At 41.7% G+C, this 23,423-nt stretch overlaps 1 protein-coding gene across 1 annotated transcript in view; it reads left to right on the top strand.

Moving 5' to 3' along the window:
- EXOC4 (exocyst complex component 4) overlaps positions 1 to 23,423 on the top strand; it is a 314,927-nt gene that overhangs the window by 194,177 nt on the left and 97,327 nt on the right. The window lies entirely within an intron of this gene.

Below are 23,423 nucleotides of genomic sequence, written 5' to 3' on the forward strand. Positions count from 1 at the left end.
GCTTGGAGACATAGGAGAGATTAAAGTGAATGTACCATCAGGCCTGGGCTGAAGCACTGGAGGAGGGCTGACCCACCCATACTGGGAGGAAACCCCTGCCCCTATATGATACAGCTCAATTCACTCTAATGGAGCCATATCATAAAGGGGCAGGGGTTTCCTCCTTCTGGGGGTCAGTCGGCCCGCCTCCTGTGCTTCAGCCCAGGCCTGATGGTACATTCCCTTTAATACAAACACTCTATATAAATAAAAATTTATAGCAGTTACTAATGCTCTTTGAAAATCTGGTGCATCTAAACAGTCTAGTCTAAGGCCTTATTAAAGGGGTACTCCGGGCCGGGGGGTATTTTGGAGGATCGCCGGGGAGGGGTGGAAATTTGAAGCCGGAGGTCAGTTACCTCCCCTGTTCCGGTGCCCGGATCGAGCCGCCCCGTACTCCCGTCCCGCGGGCGCTTCCTGGTCAAAGCTGCCGCGTGAGACGTGACGTCTCAAGGCAGCTCTGCCAATCAGCGGCCGTAGCGGAGTCCCGCCTTGGCCACTTATTGCCCATTGACTTTTATTGTGCTAGTCACACATTACGCTTTTTTCAGTGAAAAAATAGGAGGTTTCCTAGTGCGGATTGTGATTGTGGTACAGATTAGCTAATAGAAGTCTAAAAAAAAGATAAGGAGAAACTGACAGCACAGATATGTATATATCCCTGCTGCAATTTTCCAGATCGCAAGCAGTAGTCTATACATACAAGCCACACTGCTTGTGATCCAACCGCATCTGGTTCTCCTTTCCTAACAGCACCTGCAATTGCTATAGCAGGGCAGAAAGATTGTCTGTTTTATTGGTTATTGATATGAAAGTGCCCACTGAACATCACTAAGCTTTTTGATATAATCAATTCTACTGGCTTTTATGTGCTTGATAGCTGCAGCATAAATGCTGTTAACAAGGTGTGTATCACTTATAACTAAACATGTCTTACTATGCGGTTGGCTGAACCTCTTCCTACCAAATGTGTCAGTGAAGGTAGCAGACATTAAAATCTTTTTAACACCTGACAGGCTTGATGCGGAACGCTACAAGGAAAAATATGCTAAGAAATTCTTGCACAAGAGGAGGACCTTTCTTCTCTTTCTTTTCTGCACAGCAGATCCATTCTTTTGTATGCCCATTCCAATATACAACATGGTATTCTATTTGAGATCTCAGTGGGTCTCTAGGAGGCCATACTTCTGCTCACTGCTCTCTTTTGCTGACTGTCGCTCTGTGCCGCTCCTCCCCAAGTGCTGGGAAAAGCTGGATCCAGTCCTGGGAAACAGGGAGTAGCAGTGAGTTAAAAGGTAGCAGGCTGATGAGTGGATTGCAAAGCTAATGAAGTGATTTGCTTTGTTATTACTGTGAATTCACTCATCTCCAATTATTGGTTTTAACATATCTCATTGTTGCTCCACTGGCCTGATCGTCCCCGCCCCTGTTATGTAGACTTATCTGCTTATACAGTGATTATTTATATTCCCCCAAAAGAACTAAAAAGTGTAAAATAAAAAAATGTTTAAAAATAAAATAAAAATATGCTTGTCTATCAGCTGTGACGCTATCGCGTACTGAAGCTACGCTGCGGGACACAGATCATCTTTGGTGAGTATACTTTACCGTTCAAAAGTTTGGGGTCACATTGAAATGTCCTTATTTTTGAAAGAAAAGCACTGTACTTTTCAATGAAGATAACTTTAAACTAGTCCTAACTTTAAACAAATACACTCCATACATTGCTTATGTGGTAAATGACTATTCTAGCTGCAAATGTCTAGTTTTTGGTGCAATATCTACATAGGTGTATAGAGGCCCATTTCCAGCAACTATCACTCCAGTGTTCTAATGGTACAATGTGTTTGCTCATTGGCTCAGAAGGCTAATTGATGATTAGAAAACCCTTGTGCAATCATGTTCACACATCTGAAAACAGTCTAGCTCGTTACAGAAGCTACAAAACTGACCTTCTTTGAGCAGATTGTGTTTCTGGAGCATCACATTTGTGGGGTCAATTACACGCTCAAAATAGCCAGAAAAAGAGAACTTTCATCTGAAACTCGACAGTGCGAGAAATTGAAGATTTCCTACAATGGTGTGTACTACTCCCTTCAGAGGACTGCACAAACAGGCTTTAATTAGAGTAGAAAAAGAAGTGTGAGGCCTTGTTGCACAACTAAGCAAGAAGATAAGCACATTAGAGTCTCTAGTTTGAGAAACAGATGCCTCACAGGTCCCTGGCATCTTCATTAAATAGTACCGGCAAAACACCAGTGTCAACATCTACAGTGAAGAGGCGACTGCGGGATTTTGGGCTTCAGGGCAGAGTGACAAAGAAAACGCCATATCTGAGACTTGCCAAGAAAAAGATTAAGATGGGCAAAAGAGCACAGACATTGGACAGAGGAAGACTGGAAAAAAGTGTTTGGACAGATGAATCCAAGTTTGAGGTGTTTGGATCACAAAGAAGAACGTTTGTGAGACGCAGAACAAATGAAAAGATGCTGGAAGAATGCCTGACGCCATCTGTTAAGCATTGTGGAGGTAATGTGATGGTCTGGGGTTGCTTTGGTGCTGGTAAGGTGGGAGATTTGTACAGGGAAAAAGGGATTCTGAATAAGGAAGGCTATCACTCAATTTTGCAATGCCATGCCATATCCAGTGGACAGCGCTTGATTGGAGCCAATTCCATCCTACAACAGGACAATTGTCCTCCAAATTGTGCAAGAACTATTTACAGCAGAAGCAGGCAGCTGGTATTCTATCGGTAATGGAGTGGCCAGCACAGTCACCAGATCTGAACCCCATTGAGCTCTTGTGGGAGCAGCTTGACCGTATGGTACGCCAGAAGTGCCCATCCAACCAATCCAACTTGTGGGAGCTGCTTCTAGAAGCGTGGGGTGCAATTTCTCCAGCTTACCTCAACAGATTAATAGCTTTACGAAAGCAAAGTTTGATGTAAAAACAATGTTATTTCAAATACAAATCGTTATTTCTAACCTTGTTAATGTCTTGACTCTATTTTCTTTTCATTTCACAACGTATGGTGGTTAATAAGTGTGACTTTTTGTGGAAAACACAAAATTGTTTGGGTGACCCCAAACTTCTGAATGGTAGTGTATGTGCTAGCATGGGATTTTAAAAGAAAATTGTGGAATGCTTATTTAAAGTATCACATTCTTAATTCTGTATGATCAGTGATGTAAATACCAAATACAAAACCCATAAAGCTTTTTTATTTGTTTTTTTGGTATATCAAAACAAAAATTATCAGAAGTTCATATAGTGAGAATTGTACTGACCCAGACAATAAATGCCTTACAAATGTATTTTTTCTGACTTTGTATCACGTTATATGGTAAAATAAAGGATTCCAGTAAAAGATGCAACTTGTCTTAGACAAAAAGGTCTTAGAAGGTAAGTAAGAAGAAAGGTACGCCATAATTTGAAATTCAGTCAGTCAGGAAAGGGCTAAAAGGGAACTCCGGATAGAGAAAATTATTAAATTATTTTCTGGTAAAAAAGTATAATAACAGATGTGTCTATATAATGTATTATTGTGTCTGCGCGGTTCTGCTCTACTGGTAGTTAATTGACATCCAGGAAATGAAGTAAACTGGTCTCGCGCTCATTCTGCGCCCCCCCCCCCCTCAGGAGACAGAGATCACGTGACCTCCTCACATTGTGTGTGTTTGCTGAGCACAAACTGATAACTAAGACATGAGAGGGGGCAGGGTGTGATGTCACAGGAGGCTTGGCTGATCTTGTCTCCCACCCCCCTGAGGGATTTACTATCCCTGACCCGCCCCTTTAGCACACATATGAGCAGACAAGGAGTAAAAGATTCAGGTTTTGCAACTTCACTTCAATAGCCTGCATTGAAATTAGGGCTGTGTTGACATACGTAGGAGTGTCATTGAATTGATGCAGTAATACAATGAAGTAATGCTAAATGGCACAGAGAATCAGAGCCTGCAGTGCCAATCCCACCTGCACAAAACAAAAAATTCTATGTTTTATTCCAATATTGGCATTACAGGTAGAGAATACAGTATGTTGTGTGGTATTACAGGAAGAGAATACAGTGTGGTGTGTGGTGTTACAGTTAGAGAATACAGCGTGCTGTGTTATGTTACAGGTAGAGAATACAGTGTGCTGTGTGGTGTTACAGGTAGAGAATACAGTATGTTGTGTGGTATTACAGGAAGAGAATACAGTGTGGTGTGTGGTGTTACAGTTAGAGAATACAGAGTGCTGTGTTATGTTACAGGTAGAGAATACAGTGTGCTGTTACAGGTAGAGAATACAGTGTGCTGTGTTACAGTTAGAGAATACAGTGCTGTGTTGTGTTACAGGTAGAGAATACAGTGTGCTGTGTGGTGTTACAGGTAGAGAATACAGTGTGCTGTGTGGTGTTATAGGTAGGGAATACAGTATGTTGTGTGGTATTACAGGAAGAGTATACACTGTGCTGTGTGGTGTTACAGGTAGAGAATACAGTGTGCTGTGTGGTGTTACAGGTAGAGAATACAGTGTGCTGTGTGGTGTTACAGGTAGAGAATACAGTGTGCTGTGTGGTGTTACAGGTAGACAATACACTGTGCTGTGTGGTGTTACAGGTAGAGAATACAGTGTGCTGTGTGGTGTTACAGGTAGAGAATACAGTATGTTGTGTGGTATTACAGGAAGAGAATACACTGTGCTGTGTGGTGTTACAGGTAGAGAATACAGCGTGCTGTGTGGTGTTACAGGTAGAGAATACAGTATTTTGTGTGGTATTACAGGAAGAGAATACAGTGTGGTGTTACAGTTAGAGAATACAGTGCTGTGTTGTGTTACAGGTAGAGAATACAGTGTGCTGTTATAGGTAGAGAATACAGTGTGCTGTGTTACAGGTAGAGAATACAGTCTGCAGTGTGGTGTTACAGGTAGAGAATACTGTGTGCTGTGTGGTGTTACAGGTAGAGAATACTGTGTGCTGTGTGGTGTTACAGGTAGAGAATACAGTGTGCTGTGTGGTGTTACAGGTGGAGAATACAGTGTGCGGTGTGGTGTTACAGGTAGAGTATACGGTGTGCTGTGTGGTAGTACAGGTAGAGAATGCAGTGTGCTGTGTGGTTTTACAGGAAGAGAATACAGTGTGCGGTGTGGTGTTACAGGTAGAGAATACAGCGTGCTGTGTGGTGTTACAGGTAGAGAATACAGTATGTTGTGTGGTATTACAGGAAGAGAATACAGTGTGGTGTTACAGTTAGAGAATACAGTGCTGTGTTGTGTTACAGGTAGAGAATACAGTGTGCTGTTACAGGTAGAGAATACAGTGTGCTGTGTTACAGGTAGAGAATACAGTCTGCAGTGTGGTGTTACAGGTAGAGAATACTGTGTGCTGTGTGGTGTTACAGGTAGAGAATACTGTGTGCTGGGTGGTGTTACAGGTAGAGAATACAGTGTGCTGTGTGGTGTTACAGGTGGAGAATACAGTGTGCGGTGTGGTGTTACAGGTAGAGTATACGGTGTGCTGTGTGGTAGTACAGGTAGAGAATGCAGTGTGCTGTGTGGTTTTACAGGAAGAGAATACAGTGTGCGGTGTGGTGTTACAGGTAGAGAATACAGCGTGCTGTGTGATGTTACAGGTAGAGAATACAGCGTGCTGTGCGGTGTTACAGGAAGAGAATACAGTGTGCTGTGTGGTGTTACAGGTAGAGAATACAGTGTGCTGTGTGGTGTTACAGGAAGAGAATACAGCTTGCTGTGTGGTTTTACAGGTAGAGAATACAGTCCAGCGACCGGCTGAAGAAGCAGGACTTCGGCAACGAGGTGAGTATAAGGGGCTTTAGCGGGGTGTCAGCCCAGCTTGGAGCCGGCACGGGGGGTGACAGGTCCTTTTTAAGACTGTGGCTTCTGTTAACCAAATATCATTTGTCGCACACTTTACTTGAATGGTTAACTGTACTGAATTTTTCATTTAATGCAGCCATATTGTGTTTGTTGTGATTGTTTTTTCCCAGTCAAGTGAAAAAGAAAGTGTTATCAAAGTTGTGCAGAGCTCAACAATACAAACGCAGAGTGATGTTCTGTTCTATATTTTGATGCCTTTTAAAGCATTGAATTACTACTTTATTTATTTTGTTACATATCCTCCCAGATTAATTTCAAACTCACTCTTTGTGAGGTTAAACGTATGCATGTACCCCTCTCCATTGTCCCATGAAGTGAGCAGCAGTCAGTGACAGCCTGGGCAGTACACTGAACATGGTGTTTCCACTGTAGAACATTTCCCTGGCAGTAACCCGTGTTCCCCTCTGATCGACAGATTATGCCCGCGTTTCTTCCTAGGCTGACACATCGATTTTCTTGTCTTGGTGTAGACCCGCATGAGTTCTCATTTCTGCACATTCAAGCACTAATGTTGGAGCAGATTGTCAGCTGGAGTAGTGATCAATAGTTCCCTTTTGAAAAGTTTAGGCTGTAAAAGATACTTGTTTTTAACCTTTGCTCCACTGATCTAATAGTGATATAAAAATGTATTTTTTCCTTCATACAATGTAGCTTACATAATTTATGAGACAAAGCTTTAAAAGGTTTTTGACACCTATTGTAGACCTGCACAAAGGATCTTTTACTTCATTTCAGCAGTAACAAAAATATTTAATATCTTCTCACATTCGCAGTTTCTTTTTGTTGTATTAAATGTAAGAAAATGTAAAAAAAGATAAAGATGTTTTTAATTGATAACCATTGCAGTGGGAAGCATTAATATTTTAGTTAGCAGCAATCATTTAAAGGGAAACTATCAGCAGGTTAGAAGAATCTAACCTGATGATGTGTCCCTATTGTGCATGGGGTGCTGAGGAGGAAGATAATTCTATTCATCATCAACGGCGTTCCCATGCAGATTGTAGTTTAAAAGTGATTACTACGAAAATTTAAGTTACCATTACCTACACATAGTATACACTCCTACCGGGATCTCTAGCGGCGCCGCAAACAACTGACATGTCAGTTTTCTGTGGCCGCTATTCATTGAAGAGCAGCCACAGAAAACCATTTCAGTGCACACTATGGAGCTAGCGGCTCTGGATGCACACTTCATAGTGTACAGTGGGGAAACCTGATGCGGGCGCGCACGGATACGCCCACATCAGAACTCAGCGGCGCTAAAGATCATGCAGTCCCGGCTGGGATGATCTTTAATGAGACCGGCCGTTCCGTGACCCGGCCGAGTAAAAGGCCAGTCTCTTACAACATGTGAACATAGCCCAATACTGTGTCTAGTAAGGCTACCGCCTCTAGAGCACTGATCCAGCCCGCTCCACTGATAATCATTATAAGGGGCGGGCTGGCCATGACGTATCAGCACTAACGTGGTGGTCTCTGGCTAAGAGGCTTAAGAAAGCCCACAGGACAAACATCTAGGACCTGCTGATCTACCGTGGCTTTAGACTTTATCACTGGTTTAGCTTATCACTTTCATCTATCAGATAAGTGCTATTCAGCATACGTGTTATCAATAGTAGCAATATGGTTCTTTTTTTTTTGTGATACCTCATGGCTGTGTTCACACATAGCATTTAATGTGCGTTTAACTAGAGTAATTAGCGCTATTTTGCTATGATATTTTTGCCGCAATTCCATTAAAGCCACGGCAATAATATCGCTATTTTACTGCAAAATTGCTAATTCTTGGTAAAAATGCACTAATTAATGCGCATCGAATGCAATGTGAGAACGTAGCCTATGTCTCACAGTATGTTCGTACACATTGGAGTTTTATTGCATTAACGCAATGTGGGACAGCTGGACAGCAATTAAATGATTAATTACTGCAATTAAATGATGCTTTCACATTGCATTTTCATTGTGTTACTGCATGTGAAAACTTAGCCTCATAGGGCTTTTTTGTAGTCTCCCGATCAACTGCAGTTCCTAAGTAGAAACCCATACAGACCTTTTGCCATATTTAACCTATTGAATCTTGGTTGTGTATTATGCGATTTCTGGTCACTTGTAAAGTTCCTGTTTTGGAACATTGTGCTATAGTTGCTTACACGTGGTGAATAATCATTTTGGCAGTCAGGGAAGGCTTTACTTATGGCTGTAATACACAGCATGATTATTTTGGGGGGAAGTTAGCACCAACATGTCAAGTTATTGCTTGCTCCCCATTCGCTGCTGGTTACACGCACAGACAGCGAGCAGGGAGGAGCAAGAGGGGCTGCGTGATCGATTTTTAGATCGACCAAGCTGCCCATCTGCTGCTGCCGCTCCTGTACTGCGATACAACAAGCAGCAGATCTTCGCTGGCATGATTGGCATCTTTCAGCCTATTGAAAGAACCCTATCAGCAGCATCGTGCATGTTGGCTGATCATTGCCTTTCAACTTGGGAGGGGTCGTGCGAGGGGCTGCCCGGGTGATCGCTAGATCATCCAGGCAGCCCATAGAGGATAGTGGCGGTCTGCTGACACCATTCCTATGCTATGGGGCGACGGTGGCAGATCGCTGCTATATTAGTCTTTTTTTTTTTTTCAAAATGGCTGAAAGACAAACAGCTGCAACGATCATTGATCGATTATTGTGCGAATTTGCACGATAACGATAGAATTCGAACGATAATCGTACGTGTAAACGCAGCAAACGATCAAGCAACGAGCGAGAAATCGTTCATTTTGATCTTTGAACATGTTCTCAAATCGTTGTTGCTGTCGTTGTTCGCAAAATATTCGCAGATCATTCCGTGTAAACAGTTGTTCACCAATTTACCCTTTGTGCAAGATAGTCTTAAGCCATCGCAAAACGATTTTTCCGTATGATATATCGTTCCGTCTAATCGCTGATCGTTATAACAAAAAAATTGTCGCTTTGAAACCGTTAATCGTACGATTGGGCGAATTATTGCTCCGTGTAAACGCAGCATATGATGTTTTGATCAGGTGGATTGGTGGTATTATTTAACCCTTTCACGTCAGTAACATGTATATATACGTTCCTATTGCACATACCCCGTGCAGTAGGAATGTATATATACGTTCCTGCTCTGACGGGGTTTTATGATGAGAACGGGATCGCTGCAGAGATAGCGATCTTGCTCTCATCTGACTGCAGCATCGGAGATAATGAGAATCAGCTGCGATCCCGCAGCTGACCCCCATTAACCCCTTAGTGACCGCCGCTGTATTTCATCTCCCCCCACCGTGAATCCACGGTGGGGGGCGATTAAAGGAGTAAAATCAGACACCAGATAAGCCCCCCTAGTGCCTCAGTCACTAACCCCCCCTCCCCGCGGCGGCCATCAGATCCAAGATGGCCACCGCCATAACTGTGAACAGACCTAAGTCTGTTCACAGTCTGTGAAAATGAATGTGCAAAGTACAAAAAGTGACAAAAATACAAAAAAATAAAACACACTTTTTATTATAGTAATAATTGCAGTTTACTCCCAAATTACCCCTAACCCCCCCAGATTACCCATAACCACCGCAGGTTGCCCGTAACCACCCCAGGTTGTCCGTAATCACGCCACATTGCACGTAACCCCCCAGATTACACGTAACCACCGCACGTTGACCACAACCACCGCACGTTGACCGCAACCACCGCACGTTGCCTCTAACCACCGCAAATTACATGTACCAACCCCAGATTACCTATAAGCACTTCAGTTTATCCGTAACAATCCTAGATTGTCTGTAACCCCCCCAGGTTACACGTAACCACCCCAGCTTGCCCGTAATCATGCCAGATTACATGTAACCCCCCAGATTGCACGCAACCACCGCAGGTTGCCTCTGACCACCGCACATCGCCTCTGACCACCGCACGTCGCCTCTGACCACCGCACGTCGCCTCTGACCACCGCACGTCGCCTCAACCACCGCACGTCGCCTAACCACCCCAAATTGCCAATGACCCCCTCCAGATTGCCCGTAACCACGCCAGATTACAGGTACCCACCGCAGATTACCTATAAGGACTTCAGTTTATTCGTAACCACCCCAGATTGTCCGTAACCACCCCAGATTGTCTGTAACCACAGCAGGTTGTCCGTATCCACCCCACGTTGCCCGTAACCAGCCCAGGTTGCCTCTAACCACCCCAGGTTGCCTGTAACTAACCCAAGTTTCTAGCAACCACCCCAGATTGTCCGTAACCACCCCAGATTGTCCGTAACCACCCCAGATTCTCCGTAACCACCCCACGTTGCCTGTAACCACCCCACGTTGCCTGTAACCACCCCACGTTGCCTGTAACCACCCCACGTTGCCTGTAACCACCCCACATTGCCTGTAACCACCCCATGTTTCCCGTAACCACAGCAGGTTGCCTGTAACCACCCTAAATTGTCTGTAACCACAGCAGGTTGTCCGTATCCACCCCACAATGCCCTTAACCAGCCCAGGTTGCCTCTAACCACCCCAGGTTGCCTGTAACTAACCCAAGTTTCTTGTAACCACCCCAGGTTGCCTGTAACCACCCCAGGTTGCCTGTAACCACCCCAGGTTGCCTGTAACTAACCCAAGTTTCTTGTAACCACCCCAGGTTGCCTCTAACCACCCCAGGTTGCCTCTAACCACCCCAGGTTGCCTGTAACTACCCCAGGTTGCCGTAACCACAGCAGGTTGCCCGTGACCACCCCATGTTGACCGTAACCACCTCCAGATTTCCCGTAACCACCCCACATTACCTGTAATCTCATTTTTTTAATTTTATTTTAGTAATTGCACTATTCTAATAACTATTACTAGCTGCTGAGGAGAGAACTTGCGTTACAAATTTTGGGGTACTTTTTTTCTCTTGTTCCTCGTGAAATTGAGAAATTTCAAACTAAACGAACATATTATTGGAAAAATTCAAGTTTTTCATTTTTACTGTCTAATTTTGAATACTTTCCTCTAACACCTGTGGGGTCAAAATGCACATCCTAACCCAAGATGAATTCTTTGAGGGGTGTACTTTCCAAAATGGAGTGACTTATGGTTTTTTTTCTCTCTGCTGACACTACAGGGGCTCTGCAAACGCACCTGGTGCTCGTAAACTTCTTCAGCAAAATCTGCAATGGAAAAGCTAATTGGCGCTCCCTTCCTTCTGAGCCCTGCTGTGTGCCCATACAGTGGTTTACGCCCACATATGGGGTACCGTAGTACTCAAGAGAACCTGCGTTACAAATTTTGGGGTGCTTTTTCTCTCATGTTCCTTTTGAAAATGAGAAACTTTAATCTAAACGTATATATTATTGGAAAAATTTAATTTTTCAATTTTTTACGGCCTTAGGCTATGTTCACACTATGTATGTGTGCGGCTGTACTTTTTATGTGGCTGGAAATGTGCGGCTGAAACTACGTCCGTGGGAAAAAATAGACATGCGGCTCAAAACATACGGTCATTTACTTGGAAATCTGGTTCAACTAAAAATAACAAATAAAATCTTAAGAAAGTGATGCAAACACCTCTGGATGCATCTGGGAAAGCAGGGAAACAGTTTGCATGAATTGCTATTACCGGGGTTTGCGATCCTCTGCAGTATGCCGATGCCTCTCATGGTTAATATATTGAATTAATAAAACACATTTTCGTTGTAATAAAGTCCCTTTCATTGTTCAATAATTAAATTTAAACGAATCCATCATTTTGCAATTAAATATACTGTTAAAATAAATATATATATATAAATAAATGTATATTTATATATATATTTATTTTTTGACAGTATATATAATTGCACAATAATGGATTCGTTTAAATTAAATTATTGAACAACGAAACTAATTTTATTACAACGAAAATGTGTTTTATTAATTAAATGTTAATTAGTACAGGAAGCTCCAGTAAGCCGTTAATTCATATTGCCGGCAATAGAGCATTCTGTACTAATCATCACTTTACTTTAATTAAAACATCAAATGTTTCTTTTAATTATGTTATCACAATAGCATTATTAGAAGAAACATTTAGAATTATATGTGCGCTCGGCTGATCGGCTGAGCGCACGTATAATTAGCGGGTCCGCAGCACAGTGACTTCATTGTGCTGCGGACCAGCAAAGAGACAACATCGGGGTGAGTATACAGCTCTCCCCAGCACTGCACCCCTCCCAGCAAGGAAGGGGGGTCACTTAACCCCTTCTTTGCTGGGATGGGTGCAGTCTGACATCCGTCTGGCCCCCAAGGGGTTAAGGGGGATACAATACATCCTCCCTTAACCCCTTGGGGGCCAGACTGTAAGCAGCGATCTGTAAAGATGCTGCATACTGTAAGGAGCACAACACCGCTCACAATGATGGGTGTTGTGCTCCTGTTTGTGTGTTTTTTGTGTGTTTCTCCCTTTTTGTTTTTCAGATATCGGTATCCTGGAGATTACGTCGGATTCCGTGGACTACGTCGATGACCAGCGGTTGTTTGTTGTTGTTTTTTATAAAATGGTCAATGAGGGGTGTGGGGGTGTTTTTATTTGAATAAAAAATTTTTTTTAAATTGTGTCTTGTCTTTATTTCTTTACTTTATAGACTTAGTAGTGGAAGCCGTCTAATAGATGGAATCCATTACTAAGTCGGGGCCTAGTGTTAGCCGGTATAAAATGGCTAACACTAACCCCCCATTATTACCCCAGTACCCAATGCCACCAGGGGTACTGGGAATAGCCGGGTGCCAGTGGTCCCGGAGCGTCAAAATTGGCGCTCCTGGACCGGGCGGCAGCAGGCTGGTAAGATTTAGGCTGGGGAGGGCCTAAACCAATGGCTCTTCCCACCCTGGTGTTACCAGGCTGCTGTCGTTTGGTTTTTAACCCAGCTGGTTATAAAAATAGGGGGCACCCTATGCGTTTTTTTAAAATTATTTATTTATTTAAAAAAAAACGCATAGGGTCCCCCCTATTTTTATAACCAGCCGGGTTAAAAAACAAGCGACAGCAGCCTGTTAATACCAGGGTGGGAAGAGACATTGTTTTAGGCCCTCCCCAACCTAAATCTTACCAGCCTGCTGCCGCTCGGTCCAGGAGCGCCAATTTTGACGCTCCGGGACCACTGGCACCCGGCTCTTCCCAGGACCCCTGGTAGCATTGGGTACTGGGGTAATAATGGGGGGTTAGTGTTAGCCATTTTATACCGGCTAACACTAGGCCCCGACTTAGTAATGGATTCCGTCTATTAGACTGCTTCCACTACTAAGTCTATAAAGTAAAGAAATAAAGAAAAGACACAAGTTAAAAAAAATTTTTATTCAAATAAAAACACCCTAACACCCCTCATTGACCATTTTATAAAAAAAACAACAACAAACAACCGCTGGTCATCGACGTAGTCCACGGAATCCGACGTAATCCACAGGATACCGATATCTGAAAAACAAAAAGGGAGAAACACACAAAAAACACACAAACAGGAGCACAACACCCATCATTGTGAGCGGTGTTGTGCACCTTACAGTATGCAGCATCTTTACAGATCGCTGCTTACAGTCTGGCCCCCAAGGGGTTAAGGGAGGATGTATTGCATCCCCCTTAACCCCTTGGGGGCCAGACTGATGTCAGACTGCACCCCTCCCAGCAAGGAAGGGGGGTCACTTAACCCCTTCCTTGCTGGGGTGGGTGCAGTCTAAGTGACCCCCCTTCCTTGCTGGGAGGGGTGCAGTGCTGGGGAGGGGGTGGGGAGAACTGTATACTCACCCCGATGTTGTCTCTTCGCTGGTCCGCAGCACAATGAAGTCACTGTGCTGCGGACCTGCTAATTATACGTGCGCTCAGTTGATCAGCCAATCAGCTGAGCGCACATATAATTCTAAATGTTTCTTCTAATAATGCTATTGTGATAACATAATTAGAAGAAACATTTGATGTTTTAATTAAAGTAAAGTGATGATTAGTACAGAAAGCTCTATTGCCGGCAATATGAATTAACGGCTTACTGGAGCTTCCTGTACTAATTAATATTTAATTAATAAAACACATTTTCGTTGAAATAAAATCAGTTTTGTTGTTCAATAATTTAATTTAAACGAATCCATCATTGTGCAATTAAATATACTGTCAAAAAATAAATATATATATATAAATATACATTTATTTATATATATATATTTATTTTAACAATATTTTTAATTGCACAATGATGGATTCGTTAGAATTAAATTATTGAACAACGAAAGGGACTTTATTACAAAGAAAAGGTGTTTTATTAATTTAATATATTAACTATTAGAGGCATCGGCATTCGGCATCATTGCCGGCTATTTTTGAAGTACTCCGTACGGACGGCCTGTCAATCCACGGCCGCATTTCCAGCCGCAAACAATGGTCTTGTTCATTTTTTACGGGTCCGTTTATGATAGGGCCGTAGATTCATACATAGTGTGCACTGTGCAGCCGTATATCCTATACTTTCTAGCGTACGCATGAACCGGAAAAATCCGGCCGATGATTTACCGCCCGCAATACAGCCGCACAGATACAGAGTGTGAACCTAGCCTAATGGTGAATACTTTCCTCCAGCCCCTTTAGGGTTAAAATGTTCATTATACCCCTAGATTAATTCTTTAAGGTGTGTAGTTTCCAAAATGGGGTCACTTATGGGGGTTTCCAGTATACAAACCTCCTAAATCAACTTAAAAAAAGAACTGGTCCCTAAAAAAATCAGTTTTGGAAACTTTCACGAAAATGTAGTAATTTGCTGATAAATTTCTATGTCCTGTAACACCCTAAAAAAGTAAAATATGTTTATGTAATGAAGCCAGAATAAAGAGGACATATTGGTAATGTGACTTAGTAACTAATTTATGTGATACGACTTTCTTTTTTTAGAAGCAGAGAATTTCAAAGTTCATAAAATGCTAATTTTTTTTTATTTTTCATGATATTTTGATGTTTTTCACAAAAAAACACACAAAGTAGTGACCAAATTTTGCCACTTATTTAAAGTGCCATATGTGACGAAAAAACAATCTCAGAATCGCTAGCATATGTTAAAGTATCACTGAGCTATAAGCGCATAAAGTGAGACAGGTCAGTTTTTGAAAAATTAGCCTGGTCTTTTAGGTGCAAATAGGCTTTGTCTTGAAGGGGTTAATTAATCTGTAGTAAAAAATTAAGTTTAGCTTGTTCTGTAGGCATACAGTTTAAAAAGAATTGCAGTGGACATATATCTGGTACTTTTTAAAACCTGATGGCAGTTTTGGCAAGATTTTAAATATTTTAAGGCACTTGATTGACAATTGTATACGTTGCTCAAGAGTGCCACACCGATTTAGGCTACAAATAGCTCCTTTAAAATGTCCCCTTTTCCCTTTGGTTAGATACATTTTCTAGGACCTTTGCACTCGTCTTCTGAGGGTGGGGTACCCTTCATATATTGATAACTGTTATTACAAGTGTATACTTCTTCTGGTGCCTGTCTTCCCCAAGTACTGTACCTGGTCAGTCAAAAATCAAGGGCTAGGAAAATTTGTGGACAGTAGCAGCCATATATCTGCACACATGACCAGTACTACTGTCTGTAAGCCTGCATACAGGATTGTAATAACTATGTAGGTGGGTGGACCTTGGGGACCAAGTGCTACAGCCCCACAGTTGTGTTTGGAAATTTTAAGTATATACCACTGTCCAGTTACCAATATTTTATTTTATATATTTTTTTGTTCTTGCTCCATCTTTTACAAAAAGCAAAGTGAAATTCCATAATCTTTAAGAACAAAGGAAGCGGCAATTGAATGATCAATGTTCATAAATACATACAATATGAAAATAAGTTAGTACCAGCTGTACCAAAACATAATCCAATATTTCTCAACAAACCTAACCCTCAGTTACCGCTCCCTACCCATTCCCCCCCCCCCCCCCCCCATACACACCCCTTCCAGAGAGAGAGAGCAAGAGACGGGGGAAAAAAAAAAAAAAAAGTTAAAGGAAAAACCGAATAAGTAGATAAATTTATAAAGATATATAAGGGATAAGGACGGGAGGAAACCCTCTCTCTCTCTCTCTCTCTCTCTCTCTCTCTCTCTATATATATATATATATATATATATAATCTGTAAGCAATTAGAAATCTTCAAGTCCACTTTCACCATCTCTTTTGGAATTTAAGTAAACCCTCTTTTTTTCCCCCAGAGTGCCAGGCTGCTTCATGAATTTTAACATGTTTAATCACATTCAACCACTCATATTTTGTTGGAGGTGTTGGGGAAAACCATTTGTTCAAGATCTTAAGCCTTGCATAAAAAAGAGCCTTTATTACTAAACTTTTATGATCTAACATCCCCATGGAGTCCCCAAGAACTGCAGCCAGGATATTTCTAGGGACTGTGCATTGGAGCTTATCATTGATTTCATCAAATACCTCCCCCCAAAAGTCCTGAATTTCTTTACATTATCACCATAGATGAATTGAATCTGCATTTTCTGTCCCACATCTGGGGCAACATGAGCTATCCCTGATACCAATTTTATGGAGCGGGGAGGGAGAATAATACGACAAATGAAAGATGCGGAATTGGGTAAGTTTATGACCCTCATTCAGTGAAACTTTATTTATATTAGACAATATGTTTTCCCTATGCAGTATCCCAATGGGTCCTATAAAACTCTCCCATCTGGACCAGCATGTATCTACCCTAGTTTTTGGTAAACTATCAGCCAGTCTTTTATATATAATGGAAATTCGTTTTTTCTTGATTGTTAAACCTAAAAGGGGCATAAGTAAAGAAGAGTCCGATACTTGAAACCTTATACTATTTGTGGATTTCTGCCATGCGTGCAAAACCTGACTATAAAGAAAAGAGTGATTAATAGGAAGATTGTATGTGTCACAGAGCTCCCGAAAGGGACAAATTCTACCATTCTCAAAAACCTGTGAGACTCTACTAATTCATTTTTTAACCCAAAGTGCACAATTACAAATTTTAATAAATTCTGGGAAGTGGTGATTATTCCATAAAGGCGTGCAAGATAAACTCCCCGTTACTCCACACCAAGACCTAACCGTAACCCATACTTTATCTATGTGGCTGGGTTCACACTACGTATATTTCAGTCAGTATTGTGGTCCTCATATTGCAACCAAAACCAGGGGTGGATTAAAAACACAGAAAGGATCTGTTCACACAATGTTGAAATTGAGTGGATGGCCGCCATATAACAGTAAATATCTGCCATTATTTCACTACAACAGCCGTTGTTTTAAAATACCAGCAAATATTTGCCATTAAATGGCGGCCATCCATTCAATTTCAACATTATGTAAACAGATCCTTTCTGTGTTTTTAATCCGCTCCTGGTTTTGGTTGCAATATGAGGACCACAATATTGACTGAAATATACGTAGTGTGAACCCAGACTTAAAGTGCATAGTGAAAGTGCTCTATTCCTTCCATATCTAAGATTTCCTGATTCCAAAAATTCATACCAAGTATTAAACTTGGATAAATTCATTAAGTGTTTATAGGTGATCAGCTCCTCAACTTTAATAATATTTGAAAAATGTGTTGCAAGAAAATATAAACATAAATTAGGGAGGGAGAAACACCCCCCCCCCCCCCCCTATTTTTTAGTGCAGAAAAAAAATAGTACTTTAATCCTACCCTTTTCCGTCCCCAAATTAAACCACCCAGCAGGGTTTCGATTTTCTTTAGCCATTTGTTACTGATCCAGATGGGAGAGGCGGCAAACAGAAAAAGAAGCTGTGGGAGAATAATCATTCTTACCACCAGGACTCTATCTGCCATTGAAATGGGAAGTGATTTCCATACTTTTATCCTGCTTCTAAGTTTATTAGTAAAGGGGGTCAGATTGGCACAAACAAACTGTTCGGGGTCTTTTGTTACTTTAACTCCCAAGTATTCCAGTTGATCAGAGGCGCTAAGGATTTTAAGTTTACCTATTGGCGATACCGTCTCTCCAATCGGGAGCAAACATGATTTTTCCCAGTTGATGGAGAGACCTGACATCGTACCAAACTGCTCCAAGGCTTCCATGATACCCGGGATTGCTTCCTCCGGGTGTCTAATAAACATTAGGATATCGTCCGCATGAAGCAGAATTTTAGACGACTCTCCATTTAACCCAAATCCGGCGAACCCCGGGTACCACCTCACCCAAGCTGCCAAAGGTTCCACATAGAGTGCGAATAGTAAGGGTGATAGGGGACAGCCTTGCCTGGTCCCCCTACTAAAAGCAAAAGATTCTGATGGATTCCCATTGATAATCAATCTCGCTACAGGGGAGTTGTAAAGGGTTTTGATCCATCATAAAAAATTGCCCCTCAGACCCATTTTCCTTAATGTAAACCATAAAAAGTCCCACTCCACCCTGTCAAACGCTTTAGAGGCGTCTAAAGACAGGATGGAGCGGGACTCAGGATCACTCAGCTGTATCCCGGCAAACAGTCTAGAGATGTTATCATAAAAAGTTTTACCGGGAATGAAACCACATTGCTCCTTTCCCACCAATTGGGTAACAACTTTCCCCAATCGTAATGCAAGGCTTCAGTTACCAATATTTAACTGAATTGCAGAGGATAATCGTGCTGGCTCCAAGGGAAATATTTTTCAAACGAAAGGGAGAATTCAGTGCTTATGTCCTTTTGTAGCAACAGCACCACCATATTGGTGTACTTTTTACAATTGACCTGGCGTTTTTTTGCCCCTGCTTAATATCAGAAAGGGCTCCCTGTTGCTTACTTCCTCTCTCTGCTCATCTCAGAGGTTTACTTTTCCAGACAAGATGGGGCCAGTTGTATGTTGCTAGCATCTTGTGCAGGGAAACCATGCCTGCACACTATATCCAATAGCTGCCTGATGTTGCATGCAGATGTGAGTACCCCCTCTGGTTATAATTGTGGCTTCCACCCCCCTGGGAAGGTATACTTCTTAAAGAAGCAGAGAGAGAAATTGCTACCAAACAATAGATATATGGTGGACAGAGACTAAGCACCATCAATGGTCTGCGCTATACACCCTATCTGTAGCTGGCACTCATCGCTAATGCCAGACATCAGTGATCACACTGATGTCAGTCATTTAACTATCATAAACAGCAAACACAGCATATAAATGCCTGTGATGGGACTGGTGGGCGTCCAGTGCCCAATCTACTAATATTTAAAAGTAGTAAAGAAAACAAAAGTTATATAAATTTTCTTTTTTTCTTTTATCTATTTTTTTCAGGTTCTGCTTTACATTTTATGGTAAAATAAAAAGTGTCACTACAAGGTATAATTGGCCCCCCAACTGAGTCTTAATATGGCTCTGTAGATGGAAAGAGTTATAGTTTTTATTGTGCGATGAGGAAACAACAAAACCTTAAAAAGTCTTTAAGGGGTTAACGCATGTTAACTTCTAAATGGGGTGACTTCTTAATTCATTCTGTCAGCCCCAATCCTTATAAAGCATTGAGAGATGGGCCTATAGGTCTTTCCTTTAAAGTGATGCCCTGAATGACAGCTAGGTCTCTACTAAACGTAACAGCAATAACAATATTGAGGTACATATACAGATCCTATAAATGACAAATTCATGAAAAACTTTTAAAAACATTTCAACTTTTCACATCTGCAGTACAGTTGCAAAAATCAAACCTGTATGTTCATGATACTTACTGGATCACTTTTTATTGGCCTTGAGAGCTTTAGTTTTTGAGGGGTCATTTTTGAGGGATCTTCCTGTTTAGACACACGAGTCTCTGCATACCAATTTATCTATCTACTTTATACATAATAACTATAGCACAATTTGTGGTATCAAACACTATAGAGTCATTCTCTGATGTAGGCACACATAGCAGATCTCTAAAATCTGACTTGGTTATTAAATACCAACAAGGTGGGATCACTAAAAACACAACTACTTTCTTTCTAAAACAGCGCTTCCCCTGTCCCCAGGTGTGTGGGGTATTTCAGGAGAGGTGCTGTTTCTGGAAGAAAGCATTCATGTTTTTCTAAGCCTGGAAAATCCCTTTAAGAGAAACCTGTCAGTAGAGTTTTGATCACTCATTTACCAGCAGTAGTGTTTGGAAATTCTTTTCTAGATGTGCCCCTGTTGAAATTGCTTGTTCTACTATTAGGGAAAAACCTCAGCTTGCCAAAGGTCATGTAGGAGCTGCTGCAGTAGTGAACAGTTATGGTGTCTTCGCTGATAGGATGCCCATTCTGCCTCAGTTCCCTTTAAGTAATTTTTTCTCAGTAATGAGGCACAAATGACAGGGGACCAAATGTTTTTGTCTATATTGAGCAGATTGGACTAAGGTAATTACATCTATATTACGGTATATGACCCATATTAATGTAATTATCAAGGTGCATAGCACAGTATTTTATACCCTTTCCTCCTTAGCACTCCTTAGAGTGTTGGTGGGCTAGTCATACGGAAAGGTCAACTCATTGACCTGCTGCCAGTCATTGCTCTGGGACTTGAGTTACTTTTGATCTTTCTTTATAATAAGATCTCTTGTGATAGAGATCCAGCTGTCATTCACATGCAGTGCAGATAGAGAGAGCACAGAATGTGTCGCTCACATCTTCCATCTTTATTCGCTCTCATCTTAGATATGCAGCTGAGAGAAAGGACTGTCTCCTTTAAATGAAGCCTGACATTGCAACTGACCAGAGTTGATGAAATGGGAAAGGAAAAAGGCAATCTAAGACCAGGAAAATTTGATTTATTTCACACCTGCATCCAGAGCAATATTTGTTGGAAAAAAATGAAGCTCATCTTGAACAATGTGTTGACCTAAGATGAGAAAATTGATTCGAGGAGTGTATGTAACTGTCTGTAGAGTGAGGCGGGTGCAAGTCATTCAGTGTTATTTTGGCCAATCAATCTTTTACCCATGGATATTAAATGCAAGCATGTACGTCCCATTATATGACATAAATGTGTGATGGGGCAGCCTATCTTTAATGTAAAATAGTTTACCAAAGACTAATACTAAATATATAATTTATTGCAGAGCTCCGTATCAGATATGAGATGCCCAATATAAGACATTCACCCTATTTTTGGTGTAAACTGGGACTATAAAGATGCAAATCATTGTTGATGTCATATTAGTGTAATTATCCCAAACATTTCTAGACACTATGACATCCTGACATTTTGAAGGGGTATTCCACTAACTTAGAGGATGTAGCTTGAAGCAAAGCTGGTAAAATCAGATGTGGACCCCATACCTGTATGTAAAGGAGTAGAATTGTAAAGTAACCTACATCCCTGTACTGTTACTTTTTTCTCTCTCCCATGCATCTTATCACTTCCTGGTTTCCTTTCTGAATCATGCCATGCAACAGTGCACATACTTTCTCTCGACCCCCCATGCTTGCAGACTTGGCGTCCATTTACACTGAATGATTATCTGATAGATTATCTGCCAAAGATTTGAAGCCAAAGCCAGGAATGGATTTGAACAGAGAGAAATTCTCAGGCTTTCCTTTGTGACCTGATCTCTGTTTATAGTCTGTTTCTGGCTTTGGTTTCAAATCTTCGGCAGATAATCTGTCAGATTAATCCTTCTGTGTTAATGGACCCTTAGTGGAGACCAAATGCCAGTACTTTCTGAGGATTGCAGTTAAACCTAGCATGCCTGGCCCATCTGAGTGGGTTGTAACCAAGGGCAGCATGTTATCAGAACAATGCAGTCACATGAGGGATTAATAAGTCTACATCTCTCAAAGTCGTTTTTCTGAAATATTTGTACATTTGAAATATGCTTAATTTCACATAATGCGTCCGTTTAGACCTAGTTTTTGTAATGGCACAGCCCCTTTAACTTACCAACCCTTTGTCCCCCGCAGCTGCTATTCTTTACCTGCCAGCCCCCCAGACTCCTCTCTTTGTACTTGATGAAAGCTTGGAGCAGGACCTCAGTTGGTCACTGGCTAGCATTGCTTTTTATTTTTTTACTTTTTCTTTTGTTCCACTGCCCAGCACTTAAAAAATAAAAAAAGACACAGGACTACTCCCTTTCACCCCCTAGATGCTACAGTCAGTATCGACCATAGCATCTATGGTATTTGACTGAGGGAGTTGGCCCCTTCTGTTAGGGCCCTATTCCACGGGACGATTATCGTTCAGATTATTGTTAAATCGTTTGAATCTAAACGATAGTCGTTCGTTTGAATAGCAGTTAACGATTAACGACCAAACGAGAAATCATTGATCGTTTAATACGACTTGGACCTATTTTTATCGTTGCTCGTTCGCAAATCGTTCGCATTGAATAAGACGTAGTTCGCAGTTGTGACGAACGCAATAGCGACGACAAGACGACCACAAGAACGATCATAAGTAACGATTATCGTTCGATGTAAATGGGTTAACAAATTCAGGTCTTTCGCAATAGCTGTCGTTTGGATCGCTATGGCAGCCTTTATTAGGCTCCTCTTTGTGTTATGTCTGTGTGCAAATCAAATTATGCTGTCCAGAGGCAAAGCCTAATGTGTAATGCTAATGTCAAAGATGCAAAAAGCTACCAGGCACTGCTTCTCCGTGCCGTAAATGCAATAATATGGCGTACGGTCTATATGGATCCTGTGTGAACCTTCTTTTGCAATATCAGTAATGTTCAGCTTTATAGCTATCCAAATGTAGAAACAAGAGTTAAGAGGGAGCAGCGGCAACTCACCGTTCAAGTGCATGGTTTATTCAACAGTACAGCAACATCAGTAGACAGGCAGATACAGCAAAGTGCCTCTCATTCACTTCAGTGGTAGCTGATCTGCAGTATGCAGAGCTGAGAAACAGACAGGTTCAAATGACTGCATTCACTGACCGCAAGCAGAAATAGAACTATAACTTTTCATATTACAGAAACCTAGGCTCTGGGACACATGTAAGTCTATGGAAGCAGAACAGGTGCATGGAGATGATGCAGATAATAGCTGTCTATTGACTTGGTAAGCTAACCCCCCAGGAGATAACCCTGCCCCCAGAGAGATCATCACATGTCCTCAGACCACAAAGAAAGGGGGGAAGAGGGCGCTGAGCCTGGTCAGAGTGGACAGAGAGTAGAGCATTTTACATTTCCACAGCAGATAAGAATGAGGGAAAAAAAACAGGAAAAGGGTGCAAAATAGAGGTTATATATGTATATTAGACATAGGTTAATATTTGGAAGGGGGATTATTTAGAGTATTGTTTTTGTTACCCGGATAACCCCTTTAACATTTGAATATGGTCTCTTTTACGAACATATACAGCTGAATTTTTTTAATGTGAAAACCCTGTTTAAAATGCCAGAGACTTGAAATTTACTTATATAAAAAAAATCTCAAGTCTTTCAGTTCTTATCAGCTGCTGTATGTCCTGCAGGAAGTGGTGTAATCGCTCCAGTCTGACACAGTGCTCTCTGCTGCCACCTATGTCCATGTCAGGAACTGTCCAGAGCAGTAGCAAATCCCCAATGAAAACCCCTCGTGCTCTCCAG

This window comes from Dendropsophus ebraccatus, chromosome 1, assembly GCF_027789765.1.
Source record: "Dendropsophus ebraccatus isolate aDenEbr1 chromosome 1, aDenEbr1.pat, whole genome shotgun sequence".
NCBI lineage: Eukaryota > Metazoa > Chordata > Amphibia > Anura > Hylidae > Dendropsophus > Dendropsophus ebraccatus.